At 40.1% G+C, this 13,518-nt stretch overlaps 1 protein-coding gene and 1 non-coding gene across 2 annotated transcripts in view; both read right to left on the bottom strand.

Moving 5' to 3' along the window:
* WLS (Wnt ligand secretion mediator) overlaps positions 1–13,518 on the bottom strand; it is a 113,810-nt gene that overhangs the window by 59,945 nt on the left and 40,347 nt on the right. The gene's annotated exons all lie outside the window — the stretch shown is intronic.
* LOC122678433 lies at positions 11,078–11,184 on the bottom strand. The gene has a single exon (XR_006336107.1). It is a non-coding gene; the product is annotated as a U6 spliceosomal RNA (small nuclear RNA).

Here is a 13,518-nt window from a genome sequence, read left to right as displayed (position 1 = left end):
ACTGTGTTAAAAACAAAGAACAGTAAAACAATTCCTGCCTTCAGGGCACTTGCAATGGAGTTGGCGTGACCAGGGATAGAAACTTGATGTTGACTAACATAAAGAGTTAAACAGAAACAAATGTAAAAATCCCAGAGTACACAGCAGTCCTGGAGAAAAAACAATGTCACAACTATTAAATGACAAGAGGACATTTCAACAATGGTTTCCTTCCCCCCCATAAAAATACCTTTGTGCTGTCGCCAGGACAAGCCAGCTACCTAAAGGGATCCCGTCTGTTTCACTGGAAAGCTTTGTTTCCGACAAGTTTCGTAAAGGAAAAAGTAGGCTAGCAAAAGCTTTTTATTTCCAACCCACCTTTTCCTCATTCCCATGAATGAGGAGGGGATAAGAGTGACAGCAGGCAGCCAGGGAGAAAAATAATATGGCTGGTGGGTCCTGACCTCTTGGATTCCTGCCGACAGACGAGCCCGAGAGGCAACATTTAATTGTGAAAAAACCAGCCTTGCTCGCCTCTTATCTTTTTCCTCTGTGACTTAAAACCCACAATTACTGGCAACCCCTAGATTCTGAGTTACTCAGCTGGTGGTGGCAGCGATGGCTGTGTCTGTGGCTGAAAAGCAAAAGGGGAGTTAGATTTTACCTGCCTCGGAAGCCAGCCTTGTGCGAACACAGCCCTAACCCAGCTTTATGACTTCTCCCATTAAAAAGTTCACAGATGCCTCCCGTTGGGAAGACCACCATGTGAGAAGTCCAGATTGGGGGAAGGAAAAAAAAATCAATTTCCAGCTGCTGTATAATTCAAAGGACAAGCTACAAGTCTCAAATCCTGAATTCCACATTTCATTTCAGTACTAAATATGTGATTTTCAATTCTTTTTCTTAAGGTTCAAACTCCAAATTTCTTAGCCCAGTCATCATGGCAACTCACCAAATCAGCCTCTCTTTCTTTTAGGAGCTCATCTTTTCTCTCTAATATGAAATTCTTCTAACAAAGGAATTTACCATCTTCTGCATACAACATGTTATTTCACAGTATTTCATGGTGGAAAAACAGGGTTCTTAGTCCTGCCTTCCTCAGCTGCAACCCAGACGACTTTGGAGAAGTCACGTAATTTCTATAATCTCCATTTGCAGACTTCTAAGAGGTTTACTTCCACATACCTCTGCTCCCTTCTTGAATTATTACTCTATTCCCCAATATTGTAATTTACATATTCATGTTTACAAATATGATTAAATCATCCCTTGTGCACATAATCTCCTAAGGGTGCTGAGAATTTCCCACATCTTTTATTTTAGGGTGTTCTCCAATTGCTTCACTGCTGATCAACATGCAACCGGGCACCCAGGGGGTCTCCCTATACTATGAAGGTAGAACTCTTTCCTTGAGATTCACGAACCTCTGAATCCCACTGATGACCTTCAGGTCTTCAGTTGAAATATGAATACAAAGTATCTGTATGGAGTTTGTGCACATTTTTCTCTCAATGTCAAGGTCTTTGACCCAAAGTTAAGAACCACTGTCCTTAAGCAGTGAAAGGCCTGTGGCTAGCATCTGTTCAGGTCCTTGTTTTACACACTGGGTCCTGCTGCCTGCTCCATTTCTGGGCTACTATGTTCTCTTCAGAACTTACATTTCTTCTCTCTGCTCAAGTCCAGTAACTCACCTTTATTGAGCATTTATTCTGTATACTTACTATGTAAAAGCCTCATATGTATTACTGTTTCATCCTTAAAACAATGCTAATAAGCGTGGTACTACTATTATCTCTATTTTATAGATAAAAAAATGAAGTATAAGGAAGTTCAGAAACTTACTTGCCAAAGGTGTCACATAAATTAGTTAAGTGACAGGTCCAGTTTTTGGCCCAATACTCTGGCTTCAGAACAAAATAAGGCTGCCCTTGGATTGTCTCCTTGCCAACAGATAGTAGAGAGTCACAGATTCCACCATCTCTCATTAAGACTCCACCCTTCAAGGCTCAATTAAAAAACTGTATTCACAGTGAGTTAATCATTTCCCCCTCCTGTGTTCATGGAATATTTTGGGCACTTAGCACTGAACACACTAGTGTGATTTTTTTGTTTCTTTCTCTTCTAACTAGACAGTGAGCTCCTAACTAATTCTTTTGAGTACATCTCAAGTATTTACTGTTCTTGGGGCTATGCTAAGTATGGGGACACAAAGATGAACAAAATACAGTCCCTGCCCTCAAAATTCAGTCTTTCAGGATAGAGAGAAGTAAACAAAGAAGGACCATGAGGTTTTTTGAAACTGTATTATGAAAAATAAGGATTTATCTTTATACCTTAATTTCTGAGTAAAAAATGCCAGCACACAGTAGAAGCCCAATAAATGACCACTAAGTGAATGTAGGACTTTGGAAAGGGGGCCTCAGAAGCTGGGCTGTTAAATTTAAAAGATCTACCATCCCTTTATGAAAACTCTTTGAGGTTATTTATATACTGACTCACCTAAAAACTGCTTCCTGAGTTGGTGTCTATGATACATTTTTTAATGTCAGCCTAAAAATACACTTCCAGTACACCAACCCTGTCTGCCTACCCAAGGACTAGAAATGAACACAAGGTAACACGTAACAAAATGAAAGACAAGAAAACTCACTCAACACTAAGTTTACCCACTAACATACGGGCATCCATCCCCACTTAACAGCCATCTTCTAAAATGGTTCACTCTTGAGGGTCTTTGAAGTAACTGATTCACAAAGCTGAAGGGATACTCATGAGATTTTTATAGTCTAAGAACCTTAAGTGAGTCATGGACTCTCAGCCAAAGAGACACAGAGTGGACGGGACCTTAGGGGTCATCTCGTACGATTTCCCACTCAGATCAGAAAGCCTCTCCAGGGCACTATCGATGGATTCATGCCATAGACTCAGTGGGATCAAGGCACTCGATTCCCAAGATCACTTACACTTACAACCCCTCTATTTCTCAGCTAGGAGACTTTGGACAAATCATTTAACTTCAGTTTCCTCTCTTTCTATAAGGGAGAACTGTTGAGATGATCAGATGAAATAAAAATAAAGTTATCTTACTCAGAGATAATTTGTTTGCAAGTAACAGGACTTTACACCCACTAGCTTAAGTAGAATTAGCTGGAAGGATACAAAGGTATCTTGAGAAGTTCAAGTGCTAATAAGCCTGAGGGACCAGAAGCAGGAAGATAAAACAGTCAGGGAGAGATTCATCACTTGTAGTCGATTGTAATTATACCCCATGGGCCTTCATCTCCACTTTTTCTTTGTATCCGGTTTTCCCACTTTGCCAACCAACTTTCTCTGCTTCTCCAGGCATGTAATGAATGATGGCTGCCCAGGTAGCCCTCAGGACTTTTCAGTTTAAATGTCAATGAAGGTGAGCCTAGAAATAGTGAACCCCAATTTCTTATAAGACAGAATCTGATTGTTCCCCCTTGGGGCAAGGGCCTATCCTAATCCAATCAGCTATGGCTGAGGGACTGATCATGTGGCCAAGTGCCCATTCAGGAGGCATGGTGGAAGTCCACACTCTGAGGGAGGGGAAATAGACAAGTTCTGTAAGAAAATGATATGAGGCCAAACCAGGTGGCTGGCAACACAGACAACCACCAGCATCTCTAGTACAAAAGTACTTTGTAAAGAAATCAACACCAAATGCAAGTTATCACTGTGGTCATCATTATGATTGCCCCCTCAACCAACTCCTGCTTGATTGTTACCAATGACAGGCTGCTCACTACCTGGAGAGACAGCCCTTTCATTGCTGAACAATTTCATTTATTAAAACTTTTCTACATGGCAGCAATTTTTTTTAAAGACACTGAATTCTTCTATGTTCCCCTAGTCCTTACATTTAAAGAACACATAATCTTGTCTGTTAGGTCAGGCCTGGGCTTTCCCTTGTGGTCATAATATGAATAACCAGTAAGGCAGGAAAGATAAGATTCAATGGACAATTACCTTAGGGAACAACCTAAACCAGAACAATTGAAAAACCAGAACCTCCTCTTCCTTCAAAGAATTACTACTACCTCTCCTACTAACACCATGAGCACTAAATTACTAAAGCAAAAGAAGAACTGGAACCATTTTTAGCATCAGTGTGTAGATAGTACGAAGCTGTTGAGGAAAGTGGTTTTTTCCATTGTAGAGTCCCTGGCACTTTTTAAAGTAAAATTCTGCTTTGTATAACAAAGGATTTTCTTTCTCCATCTAACTTTCTTTTGCTTTCAGAAGTATCATTCAGAAAATAATTTTACTTCTTATTTTCTTAGGTCACCCAAAATAAAGGTATGATTTTCCATAAAATAACCTCACATTAGCTATGTGATGACTGACTGGCATTTAAATACTGACAATACCCAAAATTAGAAGAGGAGGTAAAAAAGCAGAAAATGTCTTATATATAGTGGGGCACCATCAAGGAATCTGCTGCTTGTGGTGGCTTTGCTGCTCACATTTTTCATTGATGTCACCAGGCTTTTATTTTAGTAACCAGGATATACTTGTTATGGATGCAAAGAGAATCTCCTCATTTATATTCTAAACTCAGAGCAGGAAATGAGACACGTGGGTGATCTGCAGCTGTGGCACTATAAACAGGACCAGCCTACCTCCTAGTCTAGATTCTAGACTGCACTACATTTCCTGAACTTGAACTTGGGAGATTGAAAAAAAGAAAATACACCGTTTTAGAATGACCAGCGCATTCTGTCTAAGAATCTTAGAGGTCTCTGTTTGATAGAAGCCTCATGGGCCTGTATATTTAGTCTACACAGTTGATACACAACCAGGAGATCCTGCTCTCTCTCCAGACAGCTGTGCTACAGTGGGCAAGTATTATAAGGTTTCCTCATCTCATAAATTAGTCCTTTAACATTTGGGGACCCATTGAAAATCTGACCAAAGCCTCAAAACCTCTTATTCCCAAAATGCACACAAGTAAATAGAATTAAAATTTCACACAGTATCAGGGGCTCAAATGGTCCTTAAAGTCTACCCATAGGTTCCTGTTTATATTATTAGACCAAATAGCATTCTAACCTTTCTTCCAGTGCTCAAAGTCTGCAATCACACAGTGGATGTTTAGCAACAATTACTACAAATTATTCAACACCATGGATGAGTGTTTTGCTAAGACTAGAGACCAATCCAACACAATCTACATTCTAATGCTAAATTGACCAACAAGTCAATGGATGACTAGAAGAAAGTGGGAGGGATCTCATATAGCAAACTATATGCGTGCTCAGTTGTGTCAGACTCTTTGCAACCCCATGGACCACAGGCCGCCGGGCTCCTCTGTCCATGAGATTATCCAGGCAAAAATACTGGAGTGGGTTGCCATTTCCTCTTTCAGTGTCTTCCCAACCCAGGGATTGAACCTGTGTCTCCTATGTCTCCAGCATCAGCAGATGGATTCTTTACCACTGAGCTACCTGGGAAGTCATAGAAAACTATAAACATTAAAAAAGATAAATAAATAAAGTCTTGGGAAGGTGTTAAAAGAGTCCAACTCTGTTTCTTGATTGGATTTTTTCATTTGGAAATACATAATACAAAACCATTGAGCCAGAAAGTATAGAGATCCAGACAGCTTTATAGGGATGCTGTCCAAGTCATGGGTTTACACATATCACACCCAAATAAAGCCAAAGGTTCTTACCCTCCTGCCAATATAAACATGTTCACAATGGTTAATTTCAAAGCTGTGCCTGAAGATTCCCTCAAAGGGAAAGATAATCCATGAATAAGAGTAAACAAACATGATGTCTTTAATATTCACTATCCTGGGTTATAATCAACAAAATATGGTCCTCTCCTGTGATTTTAGTTTCTTTCTATTTTAAGTCAGTAGGTAAGACGGAGTTATACTTGTAAATTCTAGGTTCTAGCCTTGGTTTGAAGAGGAAACACAACTCCATAAGAAAGAGGACGGGCCATGTAAATTCATCTTGAATATTGACAACCTCTCTACCTTTACTCACCACCTCAAACCCCACTCCATTTAAGGCTACTGCATCTTTCTCAGCTTATCTTCTTTGAGGGGGTGGGGAGAGAGAAGAGGAAAAATTTAAAGTTTTTATTTCTTCCCCCCCTGATGCTGGGGTAGGTAAAGAAATTTACAAAGGAACTTTAAAACTCTTGGTGTCACTCAAATTGAAGTTGCTCAGTCATGTCCGACTCTTTGCGACCCCGTGAACTTTAGCCCACCAGGCTCCTCTGTCCATGGGATTCTCCAGGCAAGAATACTGGAGTGGGTTGCCATTTCCTTCTCCAGGGGATCTTCCCGACCCAGGGATCGAACGCTGGTCTCCCACATTGCAGGCAGACACTTTACCCTCTGAGCCACCAAGGAAGCTTTTTTTCTTGGTGTCACTCAATTCAGTTCAGTTCAGTTGTTCAGTCGTGTCTGACTCTTTGTGACCCCATGAATTGCAGCACACCAGGCCTCCCTGTCCATCACAAATTCCCGGAGTTTACTCAAACTCATGCCCGTCGAGTCGGTGATGCCATCCAGCCATCTCATCCTCTGTCATCCCCTTCTCCTCCTGCCCCCAATCCCTCCCAGCATCAGGGTCTTTTCCAACAAGTCAACTCTTCACATGAGGTGTCACTAGCCTGTAATAAAAACTATCCATTCAGAAAGGTTTCTTTATGAGACTGTAACATAGCCATAAACCAAAGAAGTCTCTTTTAGGGAAGGTGGGGGAATGGGAGTGGGAGGGTAGAATTAGATTTCTTCTCAGTGGCTTGCTTCAATATAGTTTGTTAAAGAGGATTAGCTGATGAAGCATGGAATTCCTGTTGTGTGGATACCATATTACCAATGGTCTGCTCCATCACAGCAGTTACTGTTTTATGGTATAGAGAATCTTCTGCTCCGTTAAGCTCTCTTTGTGGACTCTTCCCAAGAGGTATCCGAAAATACAGAATTAAGAACCACAGCTCTTGCTGGTGGTCAACAATAAGATCACAAAAGGATTCCATCTTTTCCCTTCTATAAATCCTCCCCTAATCATTTTAGATAAAGTGACAGTTCACTTTTTACAGTCAGTAGATTGTTCCTTTATCCTAATTATCTTCATCTGGTGTCTACCTAACATTCTATAACAGCTACACAAATGGAAGAGTACAATCATTTCATAAAAAGTTAGGCAATTTTCTCCCAGGACACTCAGACATTTAACTTGAAAAATGACTGAGTAATTATGTTCTATATTTTTACTAGAAATATTTCAAAGAAATATTTTCAGTTTGAGAAAAGAAAAATCCCTTGTTAGAGAAATAATTTGATCATTTCATGTAGTCATTTGCAAAAGTGAAACAAGTTAAGACTTAATGCTCAGTTGTAGAATACAGCATAGAGCTCAAGGCAAAACATAATGACTTCATTACCTAAGAACAGAATAAACACCCTGGCTTTCCCCATTCCACACCATTTATCAGTACTTCTTCAGCCTAAGAGTTCTTTAGACATCTGAAAATGCTAGATTTACTGCTAAAGACAGATCAATCCATCCTGATGCTTTCTGCCAATGAATTTCAGTGCTTCTATTTCAATAGAAAATTTGAAAGCTGGGTAGACACATGTTGAAAAAATAAATAAATAAAACACCTTTTTCTTTGGTCTCAGCACCCAAGTTCCTCAAAAGAAGCCCCACAGAGAGTCTGAGGTTATGCCAAGTATATGACTTGCAGTTGTAATCAGTAGAGTGATTTTATGTTACAAGTGGGTACGATTTCGGCCATCCCAAATCTGTATTTTAAAAATATCGATGTAAATTGAGTGATTGATAAAACACTATAAAAAGAAAAGTATATATCCACTCTAGATGATATTTTCAAATAAGATAATTTGTTGTTACAGAACAATCTAAGTCATCACATAGATAAACATTCGTTTTTTCCAACAATTAACCATCCAGACACTAGGTGTTTAGGCTGACTTTTTTCTGATATCTTTTAGTCTACTCATACTCCCTCCATTTGCTAACTCTCCAGAGCAAAAACTGAAGTCCTGTGTCCCTTTCAGCTCTAAGGAAGCACCAATGTTTGTGCCCTGACAAACACATTAATCCCATGCCTCTGAAATGTTTAGGTAAAAGTCAACCACTGACCCAAACACAGATTTCGACAGACAGGTCTGCTCAGAATTCGTAGAGTCATCCCTCATTATCCACGGGAGATTGGTTCCAGGACCACCCCCTACCCCCAAATCCCCACCCAGTGGATACTAAAAGTTATGGATGCTCAAGTCGCCTATACAAAACAGTTCAGTAGACCCTCAGTATCCACAGATGAGACACAGAGAGCCACCTTGAGTTGGCATTTACTGAACAGTCCAGTTTCCCAGGTGGCGTTAGTAGAAAAGAATCTGCCTGCTAATACAGGAGACACAGGAGACATGGGTTCGATCCCTGGATCAGCAAGATACCCTGGAGAAGAAAATGGCAACCCACTCCAGTATTCTCTCCTGAGAAATTCCATGGACAGTGGAGTCTGGCAGGCTACAGTGAGTGGGATCGCAAACAGTCGGACATGACTAAGCAACTAAACAACAACAACCAGTTTTCAAGTATCTAGAAGTCTCTAGATTCTCTTTGACTGGCTTTCCCTTCCCAGTTCTTGCAGACTATTGTTTTAAAAATGAAAGTTGCTCAGTCATGTCTTTGCGACCCAATGGACCATACAGTCCATGGAATTCTCCAGGCCAGAATACTGGAGTGGGTAGCCTTTCCCTTCTCCAGGGGATCTTCCCAACCCAGGTCTCCTGCATTGCAGGCAGATTCTTTACCATCTGAGCCACAAGCAAAGCCCAAGAACACTGGAGTGGGTAGCCTATCCCTTCTCTAGCAGATCTTCCCGACCCAGGAATCGAACCAGAGTCTTCTGCATTGCAGGAGGTTTCTTTACCAACTGAGCTATCAGGAAAGCCCTTTTAAAACTATCACCATTTACAAGTTGAAGTGGTTACTACTTTTCATACTTAGCAATGAATGACAATAGTAGGTTATTTAAATGTTTATTTTTAAAAAATCGATGTAGGTGGACTTCCTCAGGGAACCAGTGGTTAAGACCATGTGCTTCCACATGCAGGGGTGCAGGGGATGCAGATTCAACCCCTGGTCAGAGAATTAAGATCCCAAATGCAGCGCTGTACAGCACAGCAAATAAATATTTTTTTACAAAATGAAAGTAGGAATTCTGTTTAAAATTGCTCTTTCAAATATAGATTACTTATTTTGCATAACAAACATGGAATATCTTTCTCAAGTAAAATATACACATTCTCTAAACACTTTTATTACTATAAATTATTCTATGATATCATTATTTCCCCCTCCAAAGTCATAGGGATTCCCTAATAGCTCAGTTGGTAAAGAATCCGCCTGCAATGCAGGAGACCCTGGTTCAACTCCTGGGTCAGGAAGATCCCCTGGAGAAGGGATAGGCTACCCACTCCAGTATTCTCGGGTTTCCCTTGTGGCTCAGCTGGTAAAGAATCCGCCTGCAATGCAAGAGACCCCAGTTCGATCCCTGGGTTGGGAAAATCCCCTGGAGAAGGGAAAGGCTACCCACTCTAGTATTCTTGCCTGGAGAATTCTTGCAAAGAGTCAGACGCAACTGAACGACTTGCACGTTCACTTTCACTTTCAAGACATGAGTCTGATGAAATCTTGGAATTGATGAAACAATGACCAGTTTTTAAAGTGAATATCAATGCTTATTCAGTTTCTGAGGGATAGTCAAGATCTCAAATCCTAGCCAAAACCTGTATCATCTTAAACTGAAAGTTTAAAAGGAATAAACAATTTAGCTCCAATGACTGTGTCATGTAAAATATATAGTCCTTTGATTATTTTGTCTGCTTAAGGACCCTTAAAAGATACATGAAAACTCCACATGTGTATATAAAATCTTAACTTTAATTTCATAGTCCAAGTGTGAAATCTCTTATTATTTGAAATCTGAATCTCATTTCATAGACTGCCTAGGAAAGCTTAAAGAAAAAAAACAGGATTGGTCTTGACTCTTCCTTCTATTTGAAGTAATATTGCTAGCACTGAATCTTTAATAAACAGAAAGTCATCCACATATAATAGGATCTTATTAACCACATTCCCAATCTTTTTTCTTCTGCCCCACATACTGCTATCAAAAAGGCATTCAAACAATGATAAAATGTAAAAGGTAGACAGGAGGTTGCACATACTCTTTAATATAAGGATCGGGGGGACACCTAGACCTACTATGTCCCATAAATATTATTACATGTATATGTCTATATAACTCAGCAAAGGCACACCATCCCTCTTTAACTGATGCCCTCTTTAGTGTCCATTAGCAAACAGCAAAGAAAATGCACTTAAGGAAAGAATATTCTCATGAACCCAACAGATAACATTTTCAAATTAAAGTCAACAGGCCCCATCAGAGCTACTGCTCAAAATAAGCATTTTTTGATCAATTTGGTTTTCTTGATGGTTCCAGTTTATTTTATTTATTGAAGCAACTGTTAGTTGTCCATCTTATTAGAATTTTAGTGTGTCCCTATTAAGTACAGATATTCATGTTACAAGACATTTAAAGGATGTTGTTTAAGAATCTTTAATCCACTCTTTTTCTAGATGAAGATAAAATGTCTTTTGGAGCCTGAAGATATACTTGGGGGAAAAAAAACATACACATTTCATTTACATATAGCAGTGTTTTAGTTAAAGCGTCATCAACATAGGTATTTTTTTTTTATAATTTATTTATTTTTTCAGTGGGTTTTGTCATACATTGACATGAATCAGCCTTAGAGTTACACGTATTCCCCATCCCGATCCCCCCTCCCACCTCCCTCTCCACCCGATTCCTCTGGGTCTTCCCAGTGCACCAGGCCCGAGCACTTGTCTCATGCATCCCACCTGGGCTGGTGATCTGTTTCACCATGGATAATATACATGCTGTTCTTTCGCAACATCCCACCCTCACCTTCTCCCACAGAGTTCAAAAGTCTGTTCTGTACATCTGTGTCTCTTTTTCTGTTTTGCATATAGGGTTGTCATTACCATCTTTCAAAAATATGGAACGCTTCACGAATTTGCGTGTCATCCTTGCGCAGGGGCCATGCTAATCTTCTCTGTATCATTCCAATTTTAGTATATGTGCTGCCGAAGCGAGCACAACATAGGTATTTTTGATGTTTAGATTTAATATATGATGGGAAGCAACTCCTCTGTGAAGTTATTCAGATATGTAGTAGGTTCTGATGACCAATTAGGATGGAGGGTGGAATTTCCCACACATCCAATAATTCTGACACCACTATCTACCCAGAGATAACATCAGATTCCACAGGTAAAGGGCTCAGCCTCACAAAACTGTCCCACTCTTTAGATGCCAGTTGCAAGCTTGGTTGAGGCTTCAACCTTCTGATAAGACTGTAGATCAGACCAATGACTTGAGTCTAACCTCAGAAGAGTCAGCCAGAGACTCCCAAGTTAAGACTGCCCAGATTCCTGACCCAGAGAAACAGGGAGATGATACATGTTTATTGATTTATGCTGCTAAATTTTAGGATAATTTGTTACCCAGCACTAATACAGCCAATACAGAGCAATTATTTAATTTCTATTACAGAGTAAATCATTTCCTTTACCCTTGGAGTTAGGAGTCTGTCTCAGAATATTATATGGAAATACACAACAGGCAACCAGCCCAGAAAACAGAGTACTGTGTCCTTGACCTTCACACCAGAACATAAATCAGTTAATCTATCCGTGTCAGCTTCCCATGGCTCCTCTAATGATCCTAATTCTCCTTTTCTTGAATACATTCTGGGAACTAGGAATACAAAACCCAGACCTCAAGGTATACACATTGGTTTTAGTCTCTGTTTTTAACCTCACAGCAAATTTCCCTTCCTGAAGCTCAAACATTATACTGTATACGCCTCTCATTATAGCACTTAGCTTTCTTAATCGTATGTTTAAGTGTCTGTTTCTCAACCATTTCTCCCCTAGTGCTTTTTTCAATCTTGTATCTTCTGTATCTAGTACTTAACACATGGTTGAGACTTAGTAAGTTTGAATGAATAAATGCATTACACAAGCGATGAATGAGCAAGCAAGCCAATAGGCAAGAGAATAGGGACATAGGAAGTACCACTTGAATGTGTCAGGTTGTTATTAACATGAAGGTCCAGGTGCACATCAACCACTCCCTCTAGCTAAAATGCTCTTCCAGGGACTTCCATGGTGGTTCAGTGGCTAGGACTCTGCACTCCCAATGCAGTGGGCCCAGGTTTGATCCCTGATCAAGGAACTAAATCCTGCATGCAGCAAATAAAGATCCTGCATGCTGCAGCAAAGATTGAAGACCCCACATCCCACAACTAAGATGCAGCATAGCCAAAAAAAAAAAAAATCCAAAGTAAATAAATAAAAAATTTAAAAGAAAATGATCTTCCACTTGCACCCACCCTCATCTCCAGTTCCTTGTCAGAATTTTCACTCTTTAATATCACCTCAAAGATCTGTCTGCTCACCTCTACACACACACACACACACACACACACACACACACACGTGCACAGATGTGTGTATGTGTATATGCCAAGGCAGACTTCCCTTTCTCTGCTCTAAAGCCTTCTCTTCATACTCCCACAGCTCCTGGGTATACCTTGGACACTGTACTGTAATGATTGATTATTTGCCTGGCATCTCCACTGTAAGCCCATTGAAGGACAGTGTCTTCATATGTATCTACATGTCCAGCCATCAGTTCAGTGTGTGGTAGCAGTGGGTACTCAAAAACAGTCTGAATTAATGAGTAAGAGATTGAATGAATCAGGGGTAGAATTACATTTTGAAAAATGATCTCAGCATAATCTGTTCCAGATAAAATGTCAATCAGGCATATATACTGTTCTAACTCCTAAGTGGAGTAAAATTAAAACAATTATGTATCACAATAATTTCTGATACAAGAAAATTAGAATTAAAAAAAGTACTCTCATCCATGGACAGATTCCCTATATTATCTCCAGATGTCACAAGTGAATCTGCCTCTCAAAAATCACCAATCTCCCCCTCACAAAATGCTGATATGCCTCATGCCCTCAGAGTCTTGAATCACAACTGAGCAAACTAGAAAAATAACCTGATTTTATGGGAAAATGGGAGCTCCTGGGTTGGTGTTCCCATTTTGACAGGTATATTTTTCTTGGGCAATGGCTTAATTCAAAGCCTCACCAGAAGAGACATTTGGAAACATGGGACCTTTCAGTAATTCTCCAATCATTCCATTGGCAGCTCCCTTGTGGCACTAAGGCATGGAACTTGCCTAGAGCAGGGCTCCTAGGCCAGGCTGCCTGGCTTTGAATTCCAGCTCTTCCACTCTCTGGCCTTCTGACTTTGGGCAACCTCACTGATGCCTGAGTTTTCTCTCTGGAAAGTGAAATAAGACCTACCTTTAGGAACTGGTAGGAAGATAAAATGGGTTCATTCAGGTAGAGTA

This window comes from Cervus elaphus, chromosome 20 (assembly GCF_910594005.1).
Source record: "Cervus elaphus chromosome 20, mCerEla1.1, whole genome shotgun sequence".
Taxonomy (NCBI): Eukaryota; Metazoa; Chordata; class Mammalia; order Artiodactyla; family Cervidae; genus Cervus; species Cervus elaphus.
The sequence above is the reverse complement of the archived record's forward strand: the minus strand, read 5'-3'. Positions and strand labels throughout refer to the sequence as shown.